Here is a 21,028-nt window from a genome sequence, read left to right as displayed (position 1 = left end):
GGTCATAACAACCTTTTATTCTAGCAGTCAGGGTTGGGGTTTTTTTGCACATTTATTTTTGATTGTTTGAGATTCAGTTGTAATAAATGACAAGAATGCATTTCTGAGCATGTTTCTTTTAACTCTCAGCCTCAAAGTATTTTTTTTTGGTCACGAAATAAATTGTACTTACAAAATTATATTTATTTGATAAGAAGGCTGATTGTTAAACAAGTTCAGTAGACTAATTTTATCTAGACTTCAGTAAATCATCTATTTTTATTAGGTTGGATAGAGAACATAGAGATCAGTAAGGAATCTGGAAGTCTAGGAAGACATTGCTAAAGAGAGGGGCATCAACTGGTTTTATTAAAAGAAGATCCAGAGAGGGCATCTTTGTTGAGTTTCTAAGACAAGAACAACAGGCAGATCTTGTTAATGTTTTAACAGGAGGCAGAGTGTTTGTTGCCAAAATATGCTGATGATACTTGTTTGGAAAGTGTATCACTTCCAGTTGATACAGGGGAAGGACTGATATACTTGGAGACCAGAATAGCAGAACTTGGATAAAACGTGGTAATGCAGATTGCAAGATCATTCCTTTCAGAATGACTGATGAAGATTTCCAGATGCAATCTGGGAGCCCTGTCATCTAGAAGGAGTAGAAGAGAAAGACATGGGTGTAATAAAAATCACTGGATGAATATCAGCTATTTATAAGGTCTGGCCAAGGAAAAGGCAAATGCTGTCCTAGATGTATCAGAGAAGGTGTTTCCTTGGACAGCTAAGAAAATGCTAATATCATTGAAAGAGGCACCACTGACAGCTTATCTGGCCTACTTGTGACTCAACCTTCAGGAAAATGAATGCTGGATGTTTGAGGGAATAGAGACCCTGAAGGATGATGTATTGCCTGATTTGATCAGCTTATAAAAATGAAGATTGGACAGGGATATGTTTGTTCTGTAAAAATGCAATGAGAAAAATACATCAAAAAGGCAGAAGAGTTTTTGAAGCTGAAGGGCAACATTGTCAGGAACTGTGGAATGAGAACAAATGGGTATAAATTAGTCATGAGTAAACATTGTCTCTGTCTAGAAATTATAATGAAGTTTCTACCTGTCAAAACAGAAGGAAAGGTATCTTAATCTTCTCAAGGCTTGTAACATGGTAGGGATGAAACAGCCCTTTTTTTTTCTTTTCTTTTTTTTTTTTCTGTTGTCTGGCATAATATTCTGTCATTGTTTTCATAGGATTTCCTTTCTGATGCCATTCTTTTTTATTTTTTATTTCTGCTACAAGATCAAGATCTTCAGTTTTCTGATGGTAGATTCAGAAAATGACCATGGATATCAGAATAAGTCTTACAGCTACAGTTACCCCCCGGGTTTAGTTTAGCCTTCTGTTATTCATTTGTTTCTTCACAGTGTTGTAGAGGAGCATTTCCAGAGTATTTGTTTGCATTGGGTGTTCGTCTCTGCAAGAACACAAGAACACTTAGATTTTACAGAAGCTTCTTTATCTACAGATACCTCCATTTTGTTATCTAAGTCCTTTTTGCAGATCTCTCTCTCTCTCTTTTTTTTTTTTTTTTTTTTTTTTCTTTTCAGAGCTTTTTGCAGACACTTTGCAGGTCTCCTCTTTAGCATCAGATTGTGTGTCCTTGAGAAGTAACTTTCTGCAACCTAGGGGAAGTGTGCCGTTCTTTTCTGCACCTCACCCATTAGCCTTGCCTTGCTGCTCAGTATTATCTCAGCAAGCCCTCTCTATCTGCCTTGGTATTCTGCACCGAGCAGGCCATTACAATTTGTTTGGCATAATTGTGGTGATCTATGAGGAGAACAACCCTGTTACACAAAAAGAAGAATGGAGGGAGACTGACATTAAGATGGATTTTTTCTTTCAGCCAACCACAAAAAAAATAATCTGTAGTGCAGCAGCCAGAATGGGAATAGTGCTTTAGAGATGGTGACAGGATCTGGGCTCTAAACCCGGCACCCCACAGCAAAGGACACCCCACTGAAATCAGCAAGGGCTTCCTCCTGAACCCCCATGCACCCAAGTATTTCTGCAGCAGGAGACGGGAAATGAAAATATGGATGAAGAATAATAAATAAAAACAAAGAAAAAGGCCTGATTATTTTTGTAAGAGGAACTCTTTGTTCTGGTAATGATACTTAATTCTTTAAAACTATTGAGTGAATGTAAGCATACTCTCTTTTATTTACTGTTGCCGTCCAGCTGAGGAATTCACTACCCTTAATAGAAACATAATTCAGTTCTAGTTACTCATCTTCCAAAAGATTTCCTAATAAGGGCTAGTATTTTCAAACAAAGTCAAGCCGCTCTGTTGAGTTAGTGTTACATGTGGTTCTTTTCCTTTTTCCTGAAATATAAATTTTGACTTTGGCTCCTGTTACGTTGTTGGTTGACTCAGAATCAAAAGTATTCATTTGCTTTTCTGTTTATTTGCACTTTCTCTGTACATTTGAACAGAGAGATTACTGCAGTAATTGAACTTCATTAACTGTACTTTGGGGTATTTCCAGTATATAAGTAGCATGGGTTTTAGGATAATTTATTTCTTTCCAAAAATACAATCTTGATTTTAGCTAAGCTATGGCATACATGTCTTGTAGAACTATAATTTCAGAATATGTCCAATATGTTTAATAAAAGTATAGTTTCACTGCTATGCTTCTATTCTATTTTCATTATTTATGACATTTTTTTTAGAAAGACCTACTCATAGTTTGTACTGTATGTATCTGAGCTTTGTTTAAAGAGAATTATTGTTTGCTTTTTCATCCAATTTACACTGTGTTCACAAATATTGCTTTGTGCAAGCATAAACACTGAGTTGAAATTGTATCAAAATTATGACAGAAAAAGGAAATAGAGCAATACCAAAGTATTTTCAGCAAGGAAAAAAAAAAATCTGTCTTCAGATTAAACATTTCTACATAAATGTGTATCTCTAGGAGAGTATCATCCTTAAACATGAATTTTATTGCTCTTCACATGCTTCTTGCCTGATCAGGTGCACAGTAGCTTTCTGACACTTGTGGCATTTTTTAGAAAGGTTTAGAGTATGTGTAGTCATCCATAGGAAAAATATGCTCACACTGAGGTACAGGAATGAATTCCCATCTCACAAAATCATAAAGCCCCCTTTGCTTAGAGTCATATTATCTGGCCTAATTGCGATAGACCGGGAATTATCCTTGTTTATTTCCCAAAAAGTCCTTTTCTGAACTGGAATAAACTTTGATTTTTATTTGAACGAAATGGCTTGTTCAACCATGAAACAACTCAATTTTTAAGCATTGATTTGGGAGCTTAGGCTATCTAGTTTAAAACTGGGAAGAATGTGAATCTGCAGCGTTTCCTTCACAGGGTTTTTCCAAGGGTGTAAGTGAAGTCTGGGGCAGAACTGACAGGTCACATACAATCCTCTGCTCAAATGGTGCTCAAGACTCTGTTAACATCACCATCTTTTGTTGAATTTTGCATATTCTCACACTATGGCCTTTTCCCCAATATTTTTATTAAATGTAATGCAGAGTTCCAGAAAGCAGATCAAAATATTTAGTAGAAAGAGAAATTTTGAAATCTGGCCAGTATATTATAGTATTTCTTATAAACCATTTATGGTATTATTTTTCTCATGTAACTGAAGAATGTTTAATTTGCAGTAATTCAAAAAAAATGTTTTACAACTACTCTGAATTCCTCCCTGCAAAAACACAACTGATATTTTCTTTGCATTCTTCTTTTACAGATCACCCTTAATATTTTTCTTTCTTGCTTGTAGCTTTAGTGCAGCTTTAGTCAAGGACAAAGTGGGACTTTGCATCTAAATATGGGCAAAGATTCTTTCTTTGATTCCAGCACAGGATTTCCAATATGAGCAACATATCTCTTAAAGCCATTAGGGGCAAGAAATTATTTTATTCTGTATCTTTTAGAAAATACAACTATCAACATACATTTGATAATAAAATATTAGTGAGTTGAGTTTAAAAAAAAGAAAAAAGTGCATTTTGGTGAATGCAAAGAAACATTAGATTCAGAGACTTTATTTTAAGCTTATTAGCTTATTTAACACTTATACATGAACGTATATGTGAAGATGAGCTTTGAGGGATTTTTCTCTCTCTCTCTATATATTTGGCTAGAAATAGAACTGTTAGCAATAGAATACAATTGAAAAGCAGTAAATGTAACCGAAGAGAAAACAAAGTATCAGCAGGTGTTTTAATGGATTTTCAATGATAATGTCACTTGCTGCTTTTACTGCAACTAATGGTAATGTATTTATACAAAACCTGTATAGATATCTCTAATGCAATTAATAAGGTTTTGCAATACAGAGGAATCAGATAATAACCTTAGATACTCTGAATTTCAAATCATAATCAATGAAACATGCAGAACACACTACAATTATGAAATAATGTTCATAGGATTTTTTTAACAATAATTTTCATTTTTTTTGGTAAGTCTTAAAATTGGATGAAAACTAGCTTTAAGTGTAACAGCTTATGATGTTCAGCTTGAAAAGAAGCAATGCAGTTTGAGTATTTCATTAAATATGAATACATATGAATGAAATTTTAAAACAATGCAAACAACAACAGGTAGCACAGGTATTGATTTGCAGAACATTTTAGTGTTGCTAGATCTCATTTTTATTTTCATTTTTTTCACCGAAACAAAAATTCAGATGAGAAATTTCACCCAGCTGAAGCGTCATGCTGGTGCATTGTCTCCCTATGTTGGAGCTCTGCATACGAATAGAAAATAGTCTGGGCAATGGCCACACTGCAGAGCATATCTGCTCCCTGAGCACACCTAAGGTACAGTCCTAAAAGCATCTCCCTCCGTTCCTTTTTGCAGAGCATGAAGGGAGGTTGAATTCAGCTGGCTGAGCCCCAGGTGATAGGAAGGGACAGATGATGAATAAGGACAGTCTCTGGCTGTGTTCCCACATGCATTGGTCTGTCAGTGTATCTGCTGGCCAGGGCTATTGGGCAGTCCAGCGTTGACTTAGTTTCCGAGAAGAGAGGGAGCAGCAGTCTAATATAAACTGTGTGACAAAGGCATTTGAACTCTATATAGCATTTATTGCTCCATGCTTTAGATGGCATATAAATTAAATTAATGTAAATAATAATCTCTTTGGCATGTCTTAAAATAGAACAAAGAAGAGATGAAAACGAGCACATCGTATTACTTGCTAGTCCTGATCTCGTTTATGTGCAGACTTGCTTCCTGCCAACCCATCTGATATACAAAGGGAAGAGAAAAAAGAAGGATGGAGGCATGCAATGAACCTGTGCTTCCTTGGCAGAAAGCTCAGGTCTTCAGTGGCGTTGGCTGCTTTGCTCACTGGAGCACACTTGTTCTTCATGTGGAGATGTTGCTCATGAGCAGTGGGGTTTATGCTATGGAAATGACCACTCTGTACATATGAATGACTGGTGTTATAAAATACCGAGTGTGATTTCTTTTTAAGGAAAATTAGTGAGAATTTAACAGAGGATTATATTTGAATATGCCTTGTTATTTTTACACTAACGGCTTACTCTTTTCCTTTGTACATGTACTGGGATTTCTTGTGTTTAATTTAAACTCCCAGTAATTTTTAGCCACTCCATTTGACTAGCCATTATGTCACACCTGCTAAATTTTCTTGAACTTGCCAAGTAGTAGTTTTTTACTACTTGGCAAGTACTTCCCAAATAGGGAAGACAAATTCAAAAGAAAGATGAGGAAGTTAGAGATGTTGGTATCTCTAAATCATTGGTATATTGTCAAAGTGCAAGTATTTTTTAGCAGATACGGCTTATGTTGACAATTTCAATGTTTTGGATGTTGTGCCAACTTTTCTTTAGTTTGATAAGCATGCAATTTTTAGTAAATGATGGTCATATAAATGGAATCAACAGTGTAAAACATTGACATTGTTTACATCTGTATTTATTACTTTTGCAGTGTTAGATGCTATGTATATGAGTTATTTGGCATAAGGTACTCTTAAGTAAGGCATGAAAATGGTATGCAATATTGATACTGAATTACCATTTCTTGTTTTATATGCCTCAGTATAGTCACTTGCTTATACCTCGGTGAATAACATGTTGCCTCATATACTCTGTATCCTCTGTGGGAAGGTTCATCCTTGAACTTGCCGTTCAATTTACTAAACTTTGACAATCTGTTGAAATTTTCAGATTGAATTCTATAAATATTTAAATGCAGTGTCATAGACTTAAGACTTTCAAAGAACTGAAAGAGTAAACTGTGGTATTTTTTTTCAATGATCTGTTTGGTGTTTACCCTCATAAGTTACCTGAGAATTGCTTTGAAATCACTCAATGCTTACAAAAGTCCTTGAAACTCACTTATATGTAGTTTATTTTATTTACCCATGTTGATATTTTTCATATTGAAAAAAAAAATTCAATTTCTGGTGCCTGACAACTTGAAAAGTATTTCCTGAGAAATGAGGCGACTTGTTCTTTTGGGGAGCTCTAAATGTGTGGCAACCCTAAGTGGAAATTCCCTGTGAGGAAATTTGACAACTCAGAATTACCCATCCATCTCTGCTGGTTTCTAAGTTAAGAAAAATGCAGGATATTGTGTTACTGACAAAGGAAATCAAGGCAGAAATGTCTGTATGAGAAGGCAGTGTGAAATACTGCCTCTTCACCCTGTTAGTATAGAAGAGAAACCTGCTTTACTCTCCTTGGAGCATTCCTGCCTCCTCTCCAGTTTCCTTATTGCTTATAGTTCCCAAATGTCATCAGACAGTAAGCATCATGGGGAAGCTAGTATTAAGCCTAGAGGAAGCAGTTCTCTTTGTTCTTTACTTTGCTGTCATGATTTGTGAAGCACAGAAGTTTTGTGGTTAGATGATGGGGTGGCCACTGAAAACAGCTCCCTAAGTTCAGGTTTTGAGTTAAAACATTTTGAATTAAAGTGGTGCTTGTACACTATCAGTGTGAAACATTATTGAAAGAGTTTTATACATAGATTTTTGTGTCTTTGGGTAAAAAAGCAGTGTCTTGGGAATCTGTTTATTCATAATGTTTTCTCAGAGCAGAACTTGATAGATTGCCAAGTTATCTTAACATGCAAATAGATTTCCTATTTACAAAGCAGGTTAAAATACCTGCACATCTCTTCCATGGAGAAATCTCAGGGCTGCTGTTTTGATTAGTTTTGCTTTCATATTGCTCTTGATAGCTTTATTTATAGCTCTCCCATTTGATTAGAGTTGATGGTGCAAAGTGTTCTCTCTCAGAGCGTGGCCAGACTGAAACACTGAATTTAGTATAGATGTGTCCTAGGATTTATGTTTAAAAGTAAATCAGTTTTACCCATCACTCTCCCTTTGAAAATTGTCCCACTATCTGTCTTTTCTCCTGCCTGAGCAACTCTTCTAGAGTTCATGGTCAGGGCAGGGTGGGGGGATTTCTTTGACAGGATCCATCTGCTTGCTTCAGTCTGGACTCCAAAGTGACTAAGATGTTAATGGGAGAGATGTTCAAGGGGCATTGAAAGCAAACTCATGGATAAGTACGCAGTACAGTTCACCTGTATGGTTTTTTTTTATTTTTTTTCAATGTCAACAGGTGCTCTGTTGAAATTTAGTATTTATTGATAGCAAACTATTTATTTATCAGGAAAAGATTTTGAGAGATTCAGTTGTCTTTAGCTCAGGGGCAGACCATGTTAAGCAGCAGGTCATTCTGTCTGCGTAGAGGCACTTGACAGTGCTGTGAAGTGGGTTTAACAAAGGTGACACACAAGTCCTGACTGATCAATGAACCAAACACTTTCCCTAGAGGCTCAGTAATGGCCCTTGTGAGCAACAACCATCCCCTGAATTGAATGTTGCATTTATTTGCATTTATTTCTCCTTTGATGTGAAAATATTTACAGCTCTGGCAACAGCCTCGTATCACAGCAAGAAGAGAGCTATCATCTCTCGTGTAAGTTGGAATAGGCAACCTTGATATATTTGTACAGTTATTATACAGCTGAGTCTGTACTTAGCTCTTAAAAGATAAATCATTGTCATTGATTAGAGAATCCAGGAGAACAAACGATAGAGAAGGTGACAAGGAAACCAAGGTGGGTTTGAGTGGCACTCCACAGTTTTATTTTAACTGCACTAGACTAAGTTGTATTTATTTTCCTTCAGGCAGTATTCATACGCTCCATGCCTGAGTACAGGCCTGTACCTTATGGTCTGCTTCAAAAGGACAGACACGTTTATGGCCAAGTTGGGAAAAATGGCAAGATTTAAGTTTGGATCTCAAAGTTCCCCTTTCAGCCAAGGTTCAGGCTCTCCCAGTGTGCCTCACAGTAATTTCTGTTCTGAAGTTGACCCGTGGCCAAAATCACAGGTCCATTAAATTGTCTTACCTTTATTTTGGAGCATGTGTTTTTAAACATCTGTCTACATTCCCCAAATATTCAGAAGAGTGATTTTTTCCAGTAACCACCTCCGGATTGCAATAGGCTTCCACAATGCCACTCAAAGCTTACTTGGACAGAGGGGAGCAGGGTGAGGGTGGTACTTTAAAGAGGGCAAAAAGCCCCTCTGCATTCCTTGTTGTTATAGCCTAGAAACAAGTCTTTCTGTGCAAATGCTGGTGACTGAATATTTGATATAATGGGTTGTTTTATTGATATGGTATCATTCTGCTGTGGGTGGCAGCTACTTTTTTTTGCTTTACTTGCCCTAGTTCAAAACAAAACAAACAATAAAAGTCAGGATAAGTGCATGTTAATAAGTAAGTATTAAATATCCTTTCAGTAGCACCTGTAAGTCACTCACACCGATCTGAAATGGCCTTACCTTCATCCCTTTCCTTTGGGCCCAAACAGCCTCTGTGCTGAGTGCTGGCTGGCAGGGTTTTTATAAGAACATGATGCCGAATGCATCAAAGGAAGAGTAGGGTGGAGTTGCTAATCACGTGGCTGCTGCTCGTTTTCTGTACTTCATGTCATGAAAAGTTATTTAGGAAATTTTACCAAATGCAAGTGACCTGCTTAAGGCTCAATGAAGCACAACCTGAACTCAGATCTAATTAATTTAAGTAAATAAATCTCACCATTGGTCATCTTTGTTAAGCTGCTTTATTGATGGCACTGGAAATTACCAGGATTTCATTCAGCAATGTTAGAGACGGTTTCCAAAGTTCTATCTTACTTATTGACTTTTAGAAATCAGTAAATTTTCTTTCTAAAACAGTATGTTTTAGCATTGTACTATATTTCAAAACAATTGTTTAGCAAGTATATAACTAAGACAGGGATTGTGGTTTTATGGGTTTTATTGTTCTCTGAGGGTAAAATCTGAGGCTGTATCTAGAAAGACTTGAGTACAAATCTTCCAGACATTAATTTACTCTGTGACTTATTTCTTCAAGGGATCCCATGTGTCAATGTCTCAGATCAAAGGCTGATGGTGGCAGTGGCATCTGCTGCCCCAGTCCTTGGTTTTCTTGTAGCTGAACCCTGCAAGGTTTCCTGTTGCCCTGCTTGCAGGAGAGATGCAGAGCAGAGTTGCCTGGCTAGAAGAGTTCTTAAGACAGGATCCAACTGATGAGCTTTATCAAATAGATACTTCCTTCTTCTTGTGGCTTGGCATGCCATAAGCAAACTGTGTGGCAGTGTCCGTTCTAGTCTTTGCCTTGCTGCATGATGGCAGAGTTCAAGTTACACATTCAATAGTACATTTGGCATGCTCCTAATGAAATTACCACTTTTTAAATAGGGTGTGTTTTTTCATTGCTATGCTGCCTTAAGTTTTCTCACTACTTTTGTGAGAGTTTTCTAAGTCTGTGAGAATGCTAATCAGGAGTTATCTGTCTGTGTGTGTCTATTTTATATCTCTGCAATGACTGCATATTTGTATAAAGAATAGTATCAGCCTCAGAAGAAACTGCCATGAGAAGCCTTAAAGAAGACCATTGGTTATTTTTTTACATGTAATCACATCATAAGTAAGGAGAGGCAGTTTTTTTGTCTGATGATCCTCTTCAATATCTTTTCTGCTAAGCAATTGGTGTCATCAAAACTAACACTGTAATAAATATAAATCATTCCAGTCAAACCGAAGGTTGAATAACTCTGCAGATGGAAGTGATACGGTTAATAGTAAGTTTATTATAACTCTAATTAAGAAATGCTGTCAGCACAACTGTCACAATCTGAACCTTTCATGTATTGTTAGCAATCAAGGAGAATATGTAATAATAGCATTGTCTTTTGATACCTTGTTTATTATGAAACTTTAAACTTTCACTAATAACATTCTTCTTTTGTAGCATACCATCAAAAAAGGTAACAAATCAAGTTTGTTGTTGTTGTTTTTTAATTATGTGACACTGAACAGTTTAATAGGCTGGAATACGATAATACTTTTCCGTTTAGTCTTCAAGGTGAATGGGAGAGCACTGCAAGCCACACTATGCATTATTCATCTAGTTCTGCTGTGTGTTTGGTGCTGTGTGTAAGGAGAAGTAAAATGGCTGTCTTAGTTTTGCTGGGGGGAAAGCCTTTGTACGTGTTATTGCTTTTTCTCATGCCATGCTTTTTTACTGTCATTTTAATATTACTTTTCACATATCATTACAAATAGTCTGTCACTGAAAGAGCAAAAATATTTGGATAACACAAATTCTAGCTCAAAGTGAGGAAAAGGAACAGTGAAGCAAATCAAATGTCCAGCTGGATCAATGTACCAAAAGAAGGGCTGATGAGGTTAGGGTGACAGATAAGATACTGGCTTTCTTTTCACCTTCAACCCTTCAACACCATCATTACAATATGGCACTTAGTATTTATCACAAATGTTGCATGCTGTAGAGAAGTAGGATCATCAGTGTGTTTTAGAATAACTGAGAATGTAATGAAGTAGCAAAACTGAGAAGTGAACCTTGATGTTCTGCATTACAGCATGCCTTTTTCATTTACGGACCTTCCTTGCTCCCATAAGCACACTAGTCAGTGTGTTACATAACAGGTAGTTTTTCTTTATGCAGAAAAGTTCTCTCGTGTGGTGATATATTCTGATTTTCAAGAAATCTATTGCTCTTGAGAAGTTGGTACTGAAAAATCCTATTGATTTCAAAGCTTAAAAAATTGGGAACCTAATAAAATCGCTCTGTAGAGTAAATGGGTGACCTTTTCAGATTTCTGCTTGTTGTCCAAAGTTTTCTATTCTGTTCGGACTTTCAGTAGCAGTATATGAATCCTTCTGCAATCCCAACTGGAATAAGAACTGCCACAGATATTCTGTAAACATGTACTGTTGAACTTAGCTTTGTAGTGCAATTTATTTTATGTGCTCTTAATTTATGTTGACTTTTATAGTTCCTCAGACCTCTTTAATAGTAGCAATGGTTCTTTGTTCTTTGTGGTGTTGGCAGCCATAGACCTCAAAAGATTTTATGAAGGAACAGTAACTGCCATTGTGCCATTTTACTGAAGAGCAAAGTCAAGGGCTGGAGGTGACCTACTGAAGGTCTGCAGAAGAGCCAAGACTTCCTAAAAACTTATGGCTGTGATTATCAGATTTAAAAGATTTGTAATTTTTTAAAGTACATAGAAGTACATTGTAAGAAACGTAGTAATATTGGAATGCTGCCACATACCTGGAAAACAAACAAGCCAGAGTGCCCACAGATTGTGCACGTAAGTGTGTGAGCACATGTAAATGTGTGTAAACTTAAGTTCGAGGTATTGTACTAAGCAAAGATTCCATGGGACCTTAAATGTCCATACATTAATCTAAGTATCTCGTGTATTAAATATGCTTACTAATGTTCGCGGTTCAAACTGGGATGGCATTAGCCTTCTTCAAATGGGAATCTGTGGCTAAAAGCAATAAATGTTTAACCTTTCCAATATATATAATTATAGTACGACTCACCTATGTACTGCTGGAACATAGTGTGGGTTGTGCATACATTCATTTTTGGCTTTATTTAGAGTTTTCATGTCTTCTGTCTTCATAGTGAGAATGCTTATATTTGGAAATTTTAAATAAATATTCTACCAGGAAGGACATGCTTTAAAGGTTAATACAACAGATTATTCTGTGCATTATAAAATGATTTAAATGAGCAAGTAGTGCTACCTGATTACTTGACATATTTTAGTGATACTACTATACAAGTGTACGTTGACCACAATCAGAGTTAGAACATCATGTAGAATAATCCCTAAAATATTTTGATCTGGGAAAGCTGGTTGAACTATGAAGAAAAGCATAAGTTATATGAACAGCTCATTAATTAAATTAATTACAGATAGAGTCATCCATCACTCAGTAGCCTTGAAAATTTATGTTTACGCTCACATCCTGTTTACCATTCTTTAAACTCATGCTTTTCACTTCAGAACACAGCATGATGACATTTGCTGTCTTATGTGATGATGCAGTGCTGAGCGCTCTCTCTCTCTCTTTTTTTTTTTTTTTTTTTTTTTTTTTTTACTATTCAGACAGTATTTCTATCAAAATAATAGCTTGTCATGGTCATAAGATATCTTTACAAAATAGGTGAATATGCTGTGGTTGCCTGCCTTGCTTAATAGGAAGATGGCTTGATAGGAAGATTTCTCCTTGATTTTGGGATGGTGCTTTATTCATTATTGTGGTGTTGGAATTAATAGAAGTATAGTATAAACTCATGAATTCATATTAGTAGAACAACTGATTGTGAGTACTATTAAAAACATTTAATATAAATTCTGTCCTAGTAAATAGATCATTATTACTTTTAAATTTCAGGCTGGAATGGGATTTTATGGGCAATTTGACTTTGGTCTCTAACTGCGTTATTTTCATCACAGTTAATACAGCATATTGTCACATTAGAAACATGATCGTAGTTTTATTTAGAAATAATGCATTGAGTATCCAAATGATGGTGAGGTCCAGTCCTATAGATGTTTCACAAGGAATCCCATGGAGACCTACACAAGATGAACCCAGATCTTGGTGGAAAAAAAAAAATAAAGCTTTATTCCAGTTTTCCAGTTATAGAAGAGTCAATATGACCATGTGCTTTGGATTTGTTTTGATTTGCACATGCTTTCATGTATATTTTGATATAGTCAGTGAATCTATGTCGCCCAAAGTTCCTCTGAAGATGTCAGAAAAAAAAAAAGTATTAGTTAAAAGTTAAAGCCTTTGAAAAAACATTGCTCTTCATTGTACATCTTCCTTTTTCCCAGCTTGGCATGAGCATAATGCAGTCTGGTGAGAAAGACAATTGTTGGATAATGGTGTCCAATCAAGGGTTAGAAAGATTACTTTTGCTTAAAAATTCCGTGGAAGAATACAAGTTATTTTGAGAACTTTTCTGCCCATATATTGGAATATCTTGACTTGAGAAGAATAGCTTCATCTTTCCTCTAGAATTATGCTCTTTTTATTAAAATACTAAATATATGTATTTAAATTGGGAGGGGGGGGGAATGAAATATTGTGAATATATCTTCTGTTGGAAACTGTATGCAATCAGACATTATATGAAAGAATTATAAAGTAAAATAATTTTTAGATTAGAGTCATCTTTCAGTGACGTTGACTCCTATTCCCACTGAAACGTACATCAAGACTCACTTCCAAAGAAAGTGGAAATTGTTTTAATTACATATGTTCACTGTTGCATCCCTAATGGACAGGGTGAATTCTGTGGTTATAGTCAGGAGACTGTAAAATATATCCTCCCTCTGATACCTGACATACTAGTTTTGATATTTTTCCTAGGAAGGTGTATTTAATTGCATATGATCTTTATTATTTAGAGTCTCTGAAATAGTTGTTATACTAACTTATGTATGTTAAACTTATGTATGTATATTTAACCTTATTGAAAGTTGCTCCTATATTACGTCTTATTCTGGCAGTAGCTATATTATTTTACTTGTCAAAGAGCTTCCCAAACTGCTTTATCTGTTCATATTTGCATGGTCTTGATATCATCTTTTATTATTGGTTCACTAGAAGTTACTTGCTAGTTTTATGATGCTTATGCAATCTTTACTTATTCAGGAGGGTATTAATATTGTTTTTATATAGATGAGCAAGGGCATGTACACATTTTATTGTTTGTTTGTTTTTTTCTCTCTCCAAAATTATGTCACACTAATCTATTGTATGCATGGAGTTTTAAAATAGAAGCTATGATAACAAAATTCAATGTTTCCTTCATAGTATATCTTAATGACAGAGCCAGATCGTGTTTTGATCTCAGGTTTTGCCTTATGTGATTTTGATTAATATTGTATATAACAATCTTTTTGTCTGTGTATCTCTTCTGTTTAAACCTGATTTTGAGGATGTGTTACCTGTGCAGAATTTACCTGTCTTGTTTTTTGCCTCCAGTTTAAGTGAATGTTTCTATTTTTATAGCAAAAACTGAATTACAGCTAACCTCTCATACTGTGAACACACCCAAAAAGAAGCACTCTCATTAATGATGAGAGTAATCCTGAGCAGCAAATGGAGCTTTATGTGTCAGTTCCAAGAAAAAAATACTATCTGAAATAATTTGTGTAATATACAGATAATATGAGATTAGTGCAGCTGTTCTAAAGAGCCTGACCTTCAAACCAATAGCTCCGCAAGATTCAAGCATCATGGTATAATCCTGCTATGAAAGGCAAGTTTGGTTTCCTTTTTCATTTTATGATCTTCGTCTATGAGCTAATATATATATTGAAATCAATGGAAAGATGTAGATATACTTGACTTGAGTTATTCTGTGCTAAGAGAGAAGCAAAACTTACTCTAAAAGTCAATTTTCTCTATAACCAGTAGTAAGCCTCTGTTTAACCAATGGTAAGCCTAGGACCATGAAGATAAGGCTTGTTTATTTATTTTCATTTTGTGGCACATACTCTGGGGAACCATCTTTCTGCATATATGCTATCTGCAAGTAAATTCAGACCTTGAAATCTGGGGTTCAAATTGACTGATTATTGTAGATTTTCTTGTTTGTTTCTATGATGTGGATTTGAAAGTTTCCCTTTGTTACTGAGCTGTTTGATTTTCTGCTATCCCTTGTCATTTTCTTTGGTACTGATGTTCACATGCAATTTTTGTTTTCCAGTTTTTAAGTTTTTTTAAGACAGTTATTATCACTTCATCTGGTATAAGCTTGTGAATGTCCTCTCTGTCAGAGCAGCAAGAAAAATTAGTTCTAAATCTTAGCCTTTGCTTTTGCATAATATAGAGAGATGAAAAAATGCCTGTTAAACAATTTGGAAGTATGGGAATTGATTTCATATTGTACCGCAATGTCAGTTCTTAATAGCTGGATGTGTTCTTATCTGTGCTATATTATATTATATTATGAAATAATATATAAAATATATATTATATTATATTATATTATATTATATTATATTATATTATATTATATTATATCATATCATATTATGCAATATGTGGAGCAACCTTTGCAGACATTGTGTTAGTTCAATAAATGTGTATTTGATCATTGAACTTGCTAATATGCCTGCACCATTGCATTAAAAATAATGTAGTTCAAGTAGTTCTGTGTTTTAGTTGGCATATAGTTCTGTAAGTATTTTCACCCCAGAAATAACCAGAAATTTTGGGAGGGAGTTGGTTTTTTCTATAAAAATAGGCAGTATTAGCACCGTTTCATTTACTTTTTCTAATTCACCCTGCCTTGTGTTTAAAGGGCTTTATAATTCGGTAAACACTTGGTGTCTGCTTATGTTTCTTGGCTCTAACTCAGATAGTCTCAATATTTGTGTATAATATATGGCTTCTTTTCCTTGTGCCTATATTTTTCTTAGCTTTATACCATGTTAGTAACAGATGAATTACACAGACAAATCACAGAAGTCAACATTTGTAATAAAGAAATATTGCTTTGTAATGAAAATTTAGCATAATTTATTAGAGAAAACAGCAAAACTGTTCTGCTTATATTAGTACCCCTCTTGACTTCCGTTGGTACCCTTCTGTTGACTATTGCCTCGTCTCCCTTGCCTTTGAGAAAGGAAACTGTTTCCTCACTGTGCAAGGTTTGCGACCCAATGAGAGCTGAGTGAATTGAGAAATGGGCACCCACATGGAGCTGTAAAAATAACCTGAATTAATTTTTAATAGCAAAATGAAAGGCATTATTGAAAGTCCTGATACCTCACATTTCTCCCTACCTTGCGTGGTAGTCAAAGTAATACTGAAATAGTGGCAACTTTTTTTTTGTGCTGATGTCTATCTAAAAGGCACAGTTCAATCTTTGCATCTTGTCAGTACAGTTTTCTTCAGTGTGTGTTTGATGATGGACATAAAACAGCAATACTGGATGCAAACTTTACTATTTCTTAGCAGAGTTATTCCAGGGCATTCATTTGGAAACTTTGGCTGAACGGTCTGTCTCTAAACTGAGTCTTTGTGTACAATTGTCCACTTCGAATAATATAAACATGAGGGGAACAATTATATCTTCCAGTTATGCAGTGTTTATCTAGCACAGATCCATTGCCCAAGCCCGTAGGTGTTTTTACATACTGGCTGTTGCAACTAACGTAAAACATTTCGGTGGCTATTACCTTGGTCAGCCCCAAATGTGAGGGGACAGGTACTTATGTTATCGCAACAGAGCTTGCTTGGGACTTTCTGTAGGCACATTTCAAATAGCATTCAGAAGTAATGGAAAAGAAAATCAAAAGCAGTGTAAACCTTACCATGAGTACTTCGGCTGAAGAAGAAGGGCATTGCTCAGTTTCATTGCTGAAACTTCAGTGTGCTCACTGGTTTACCATGATCATGATGATAGAAGTATCATCACCAGTGTTTGGCAGTGTTGATGCAAAGGAGCAAGTCAAACAGCTATAATCCTGGAAGGGGCTGTTGATCATGCTGATAATAAATATACAGAAAGATTTTTCCTTGGACTTAGAAGGAGTGCAAAGGAGGAAAGGCTGTGACCAAAGTGGAGGTTTTCTGGAAGCATATGGCATGAAAGCTTTCCCTCCCAGGGATTTTATTTAAACCTCAGTTTCCCCCAGGATTGCTGGCTTTGAGCAAGAGCCTGAGTGAGAGAGAACATCCTGCACACTTGACATGAGTGAAGCGCTTTTTGTAAAACTGCTGGACATGAACGCCACACGTGACAGCTTGGTGTTGGGGTCTCTGCCATTTATTTATTTTTCTTAACATACATCATGAGAAAATTCCATACCATATAACTATGTGCTTTTAAAAAAGGGGGTATGTCACCCTCTCTGTTGGGTTCTCAATGTCCTTCTTATAGAGCAAGAAGGTACAGCTTACTTTAATAACAGCACTGTGTAGAATGTCTGTACTTATCCAATGAAACTACTTGAAAGTTTCTACGTAGCTGTGGCATGAGATGTACTGTATCCCTGCTGCAGAGGATTTTACATCTGTTAGGCATCCATACAGTACTTGCCAATCATAAGTCCTGTTATGTTTTTATTATCTGAAATGCACCATAAAATTTATTACACTTTTCTCATTAATCATTTTACAATGCTGTAAATCATCACCACTTTACCATAAAAAGGACCTCAAGTTGCACCAGGGAGATTTGGACTGGATATTGGGAAAAGTTTCTTCAGAGAAAAGGTGGTTATGCTGTGCCAGGAGGTGGTGGTGTCCCCATACCTGGAGTATTTAAGAGATGTGTGGATGTGGTGCTCAGGGACGTGGTTTAGCGGTGGACTTGTAGTGTTAGGTGGATGGTTGGACTTGATGATCTTGTAGGTCTTTTCCAACCCAAATGATTGATTCTGTGATAACATCACGTGAACATCCACTAGAGATAGATTTACTGCATGCATGTATTTTTCATTTGCTTTTCCCATGATAATTCATTTTGAAATATTTTTTTCTTGTGGGTGTAGGTTTTTTGGTTTTTGATTTTTGCTTTTACAAATGCTGTATCATTTCCTTTTTCCCTTTTATCTTTAATCAGTCTAACATTGTAAGTCTGTATGTACCGTATGTTGGATATCTCCTTTCTTTGTGAAAGAGAGCGGGAGAAAGCACATCACTGTCTGTAATGCTTGAGTATGGGGATTTTAAAAGTGTGTTACATTAATTGATTCTTAATTTGCAAGAGGAAAGCATATTATGTTTTTGGAATTGAGTATCCAAAAAAAAAATGAAGAAAACTATATGGCAGTCTGCGTCCTCAAAATGAAGTGTAAAAGCTGAAAGGAATAATTCAGTAATGAAGTTCTGTTCTCAAAATACATGCGGGCACTTAGGAGGCAATTAAACTTTAACTGTGGAGTGCCCCCCTTGGATAGCAACATCACTAAGACTTTTCTGCAATATAACTGTGAATAAGTATTAATAGTGCTTTCTCAGTTTTGCAGTCTTTCAGGTGGCTTTATACCAAAATTCATGCAGAATGAGTCAAAAACACCATGACAAAGAAATGAGTTTCTGGGTTTATCTGACTCTCCTTATCCAGTTCTGTACAACAACGAGAAAAAAATGTATCAAACAAGGTTGCCAAGAATATTTTGTGCTCTTCTCTACATGCAAATCACTAGAAAATACATTGCTGAGTGAATTTTTGAACCTTTTGGCAATATTTTATGAAACGCTGGCTGGCAGGTAGTTCAGTACTTTCTCGCTGCAAGGCCCTGTAATGTAATCACAGTTGTAAAAGGAACTTGTGAGTGAAGCAACTTGATCATTCCTCACAGCGCTACGGTGCCAAGTGGCTGGAAGAGAGAGAGGCAACTCCAGGGATTCTTCTACCCAGAAACAGCGCGAGGTATTTAAGCAAAGGTGAAGCTGCTTTAGGTGCCGGCTGCTTGCTAAGGATTATATCACAGCCGATGTTTAATTTTGCTTAAACCAGAGGTAAGCCTGTATTTTCTGCGTGTTGCTGTCACAAGCCTATGTATTAGTTTGATTTAGCTGCGTGTGTTAAACTGGGGTTGTAACTTTGCAATGCTGCAGTCATTGAAGAAAAAACCTAGGTCAGTTTGATACTCTGTTGGTCTGGGACACTGGAAATGATTTCTAAAGACAGTAATGTTTTTAAATGAAATGTCATACCGACATGGAGATGCTGGCAGTGGTGAAATAAAACTTGAAGGACTTGAAAGTTGCAGTTCAAACAAATTAAACTGCAAAAGAGATACAGAATATTCACATCAATTAACTAGGTGGTAATTGCTGGGAGTAAAATGAGAGGGCTCTTTCTGAAGCTGTAATGTGTTCTGGTTAGTATTTAGTGCTGTTAAATTAGGGCTGAGTTATTATTAAGAAACTTTTCAGCTGTACAAAAGAGCATGTAACATCTTTTTCCTAGAAGATACTTTCTAGGAAACCAGTGTTTTTGCCGTTGCTTCAACTTAAAGATCTTATGAATATTATTAAAGAATTAGGCTTTGGGTTTCCATTATGTACATCACATAGTCCTCAGGAAATTTTTTGAAGATGCATGGCAATAGTAAGTTTTCTTGTTAGTGATGTCTTATAAATTGTCTTGTTGGTGATATCTTGTAAGACATTATCTTTTAACAAACATAGCATCACTTTATGTTTATAATAATAAATGGTGAAGTATTTGTAATTGAAGGCTCTTATTTTAAAAAGTCTCAAATTTACTAAAATTGTAATGGCTGCACATAACCAAAAATGACTTCAGGATTTCATACAGTCGTATTTAAATCCTTAAAGAAATAAAATTTTGTTTCAGTGTATCCGAAGAATCTGTTCTGCTTTCTTCTGTATTACAATTTTGTTTTCCCCTCCTGTATTAGCTGGCAGCTGTGTCCCAGCACCCTTTCAGTCAACAACTGTTACCTCTCTACTATATGCCAGTTCTATTCTAGGGGCTGGCCAGTCATAAACAATGGAGTAATGTAATGTGTTTTGCTGTAAAAACGTTCAAGTGCAAACAGCTCTTCTGAGCTTTTTTCTTTATTCCATGTCTTTCTCTTCCAGTCTGACAAATCCAAGGGTGTATGAAAAACAAGTGCTTGAAATTTCATAAACTGTTTATATAGTAAATTATTTGTTGAAAATGTGACTTTGTTATGTTACTAATTTCATTTCACTGGAACTGGCTTTAAGAGTTGAACTGGGCATGTGTACCTTTAACAGTTTCATTTACATGTTCTGATTTTATAAAGCTCTTTGCATATATGTGAACAAGGTAATTAAGATGCTGTTACTTCTGTGTGTTTATAAAGTGTTTAGTGCAATCCCAGCAGTAAAACCTCATTACCATATATCATCACTGATTGCCTCATTTTGGCTGACAGACAGCAGCTCATTTCACATCATTTGCAAGTGTGTGGACAAAACTATTAATTTGGAAATCTTTGGACAAAAAAATACTAGTAATTTAAGAAGTCATAACTGAACCTCTTCTGAAGATATCCTTCCTGTTCCTTAAGATATTGTGCATCCTAACCCATGTGTATTAGACATTAGAGAGGGGGTTTTGTGTTTGTTTTGTTTATTTTTTCCATGGCATGGGCAAATCCTATTTATGAGGATAATCATACAAAAAACACATGCTTGTTTTTCCATTCTTTTAAGTAAATTTGCCTAACAACACCTTAAGGAGGCAAGATTTGCAAAATCAGTTGCCTAATCTTTTGAGGCCATTGTCAGGTAAAAAATAATGGCCTGATTTTTCAAATTATTGTTTACTCTTATTTTGAATATGGATCTTAAGCAGTTCTTGTCATTCATTCTGAAAGTTCTACTTCAGCTTTGTAGATGTCAAAGGGAGCTGTTGGATAAGTTACTTTCCTCTAAAATCTAAGAGCAAACTTTTAAGAGTTTGAGTTTGTAAGTTTGCTCTTGAGTGAGTAATGCAGTAAAAAGCTGAGGTTCTGCAGTGCACTGGCTAAAACACCATATGTTTTGCAAATGGCCCAGTGTTTGAAACTAAAGCATTAATATAACTCCTAACAGTGTTTCAGACAAATCTTTTGTTAGGTTTGGTGCTTTTTATTCTTTTTTTCTCTAAATATATAAGAA

General features: G+C 35.7%; 1 protein-coding gene across 32 annotated transcripts in view; it reads left to right on the top strand.

The window, feature by feature from the left end:
* RIMS1 (regulating synaptic membrane exocytosis 1) overlaps nt 1-21,028 on the top strand; it is a 318,971-nt gene that overhangs the window by 281,464 nt on the left and 16,479 nt on the right. The window contains exon 1 of one of the 32 annotated variants that reach the window (XM_027455016.3): nt 18,508-18,889. The exons of the other annotated variants lie outside the window; for them this stretch is intronic. The gene's annotated coding sequence lies outside the window, so the exon portion shown is untranslated. Of the gene's footprint in view, nt 1-18,507; nt 18,890-21,028 lie in introns of those variants that run through there. 32 annotated transcript variants of the gene reach the window in all.

The sequence above is a fragment of the Anas platyrhynchos genome, chromosome 3 (assembly GCF_047663525.1).
Source record: "Anas platyrhynchos isolate ZD024472 breed Pekin duck chromosome 3, IASCAAS_PekinDuck_T2T, whole genome shotgun sequence".
NCBI classification, from domain to species: Eukaryota; Metazoa; Chordata; class Aves; order Anseriformes; family Anatidae; genus Anas; species Anas platyrhynchos.
The sequence above is the reverse complement of the archived record's forward strand: the minus strand, read 5'-3'. Positions and strand labels throughout refer to the sequence as shown.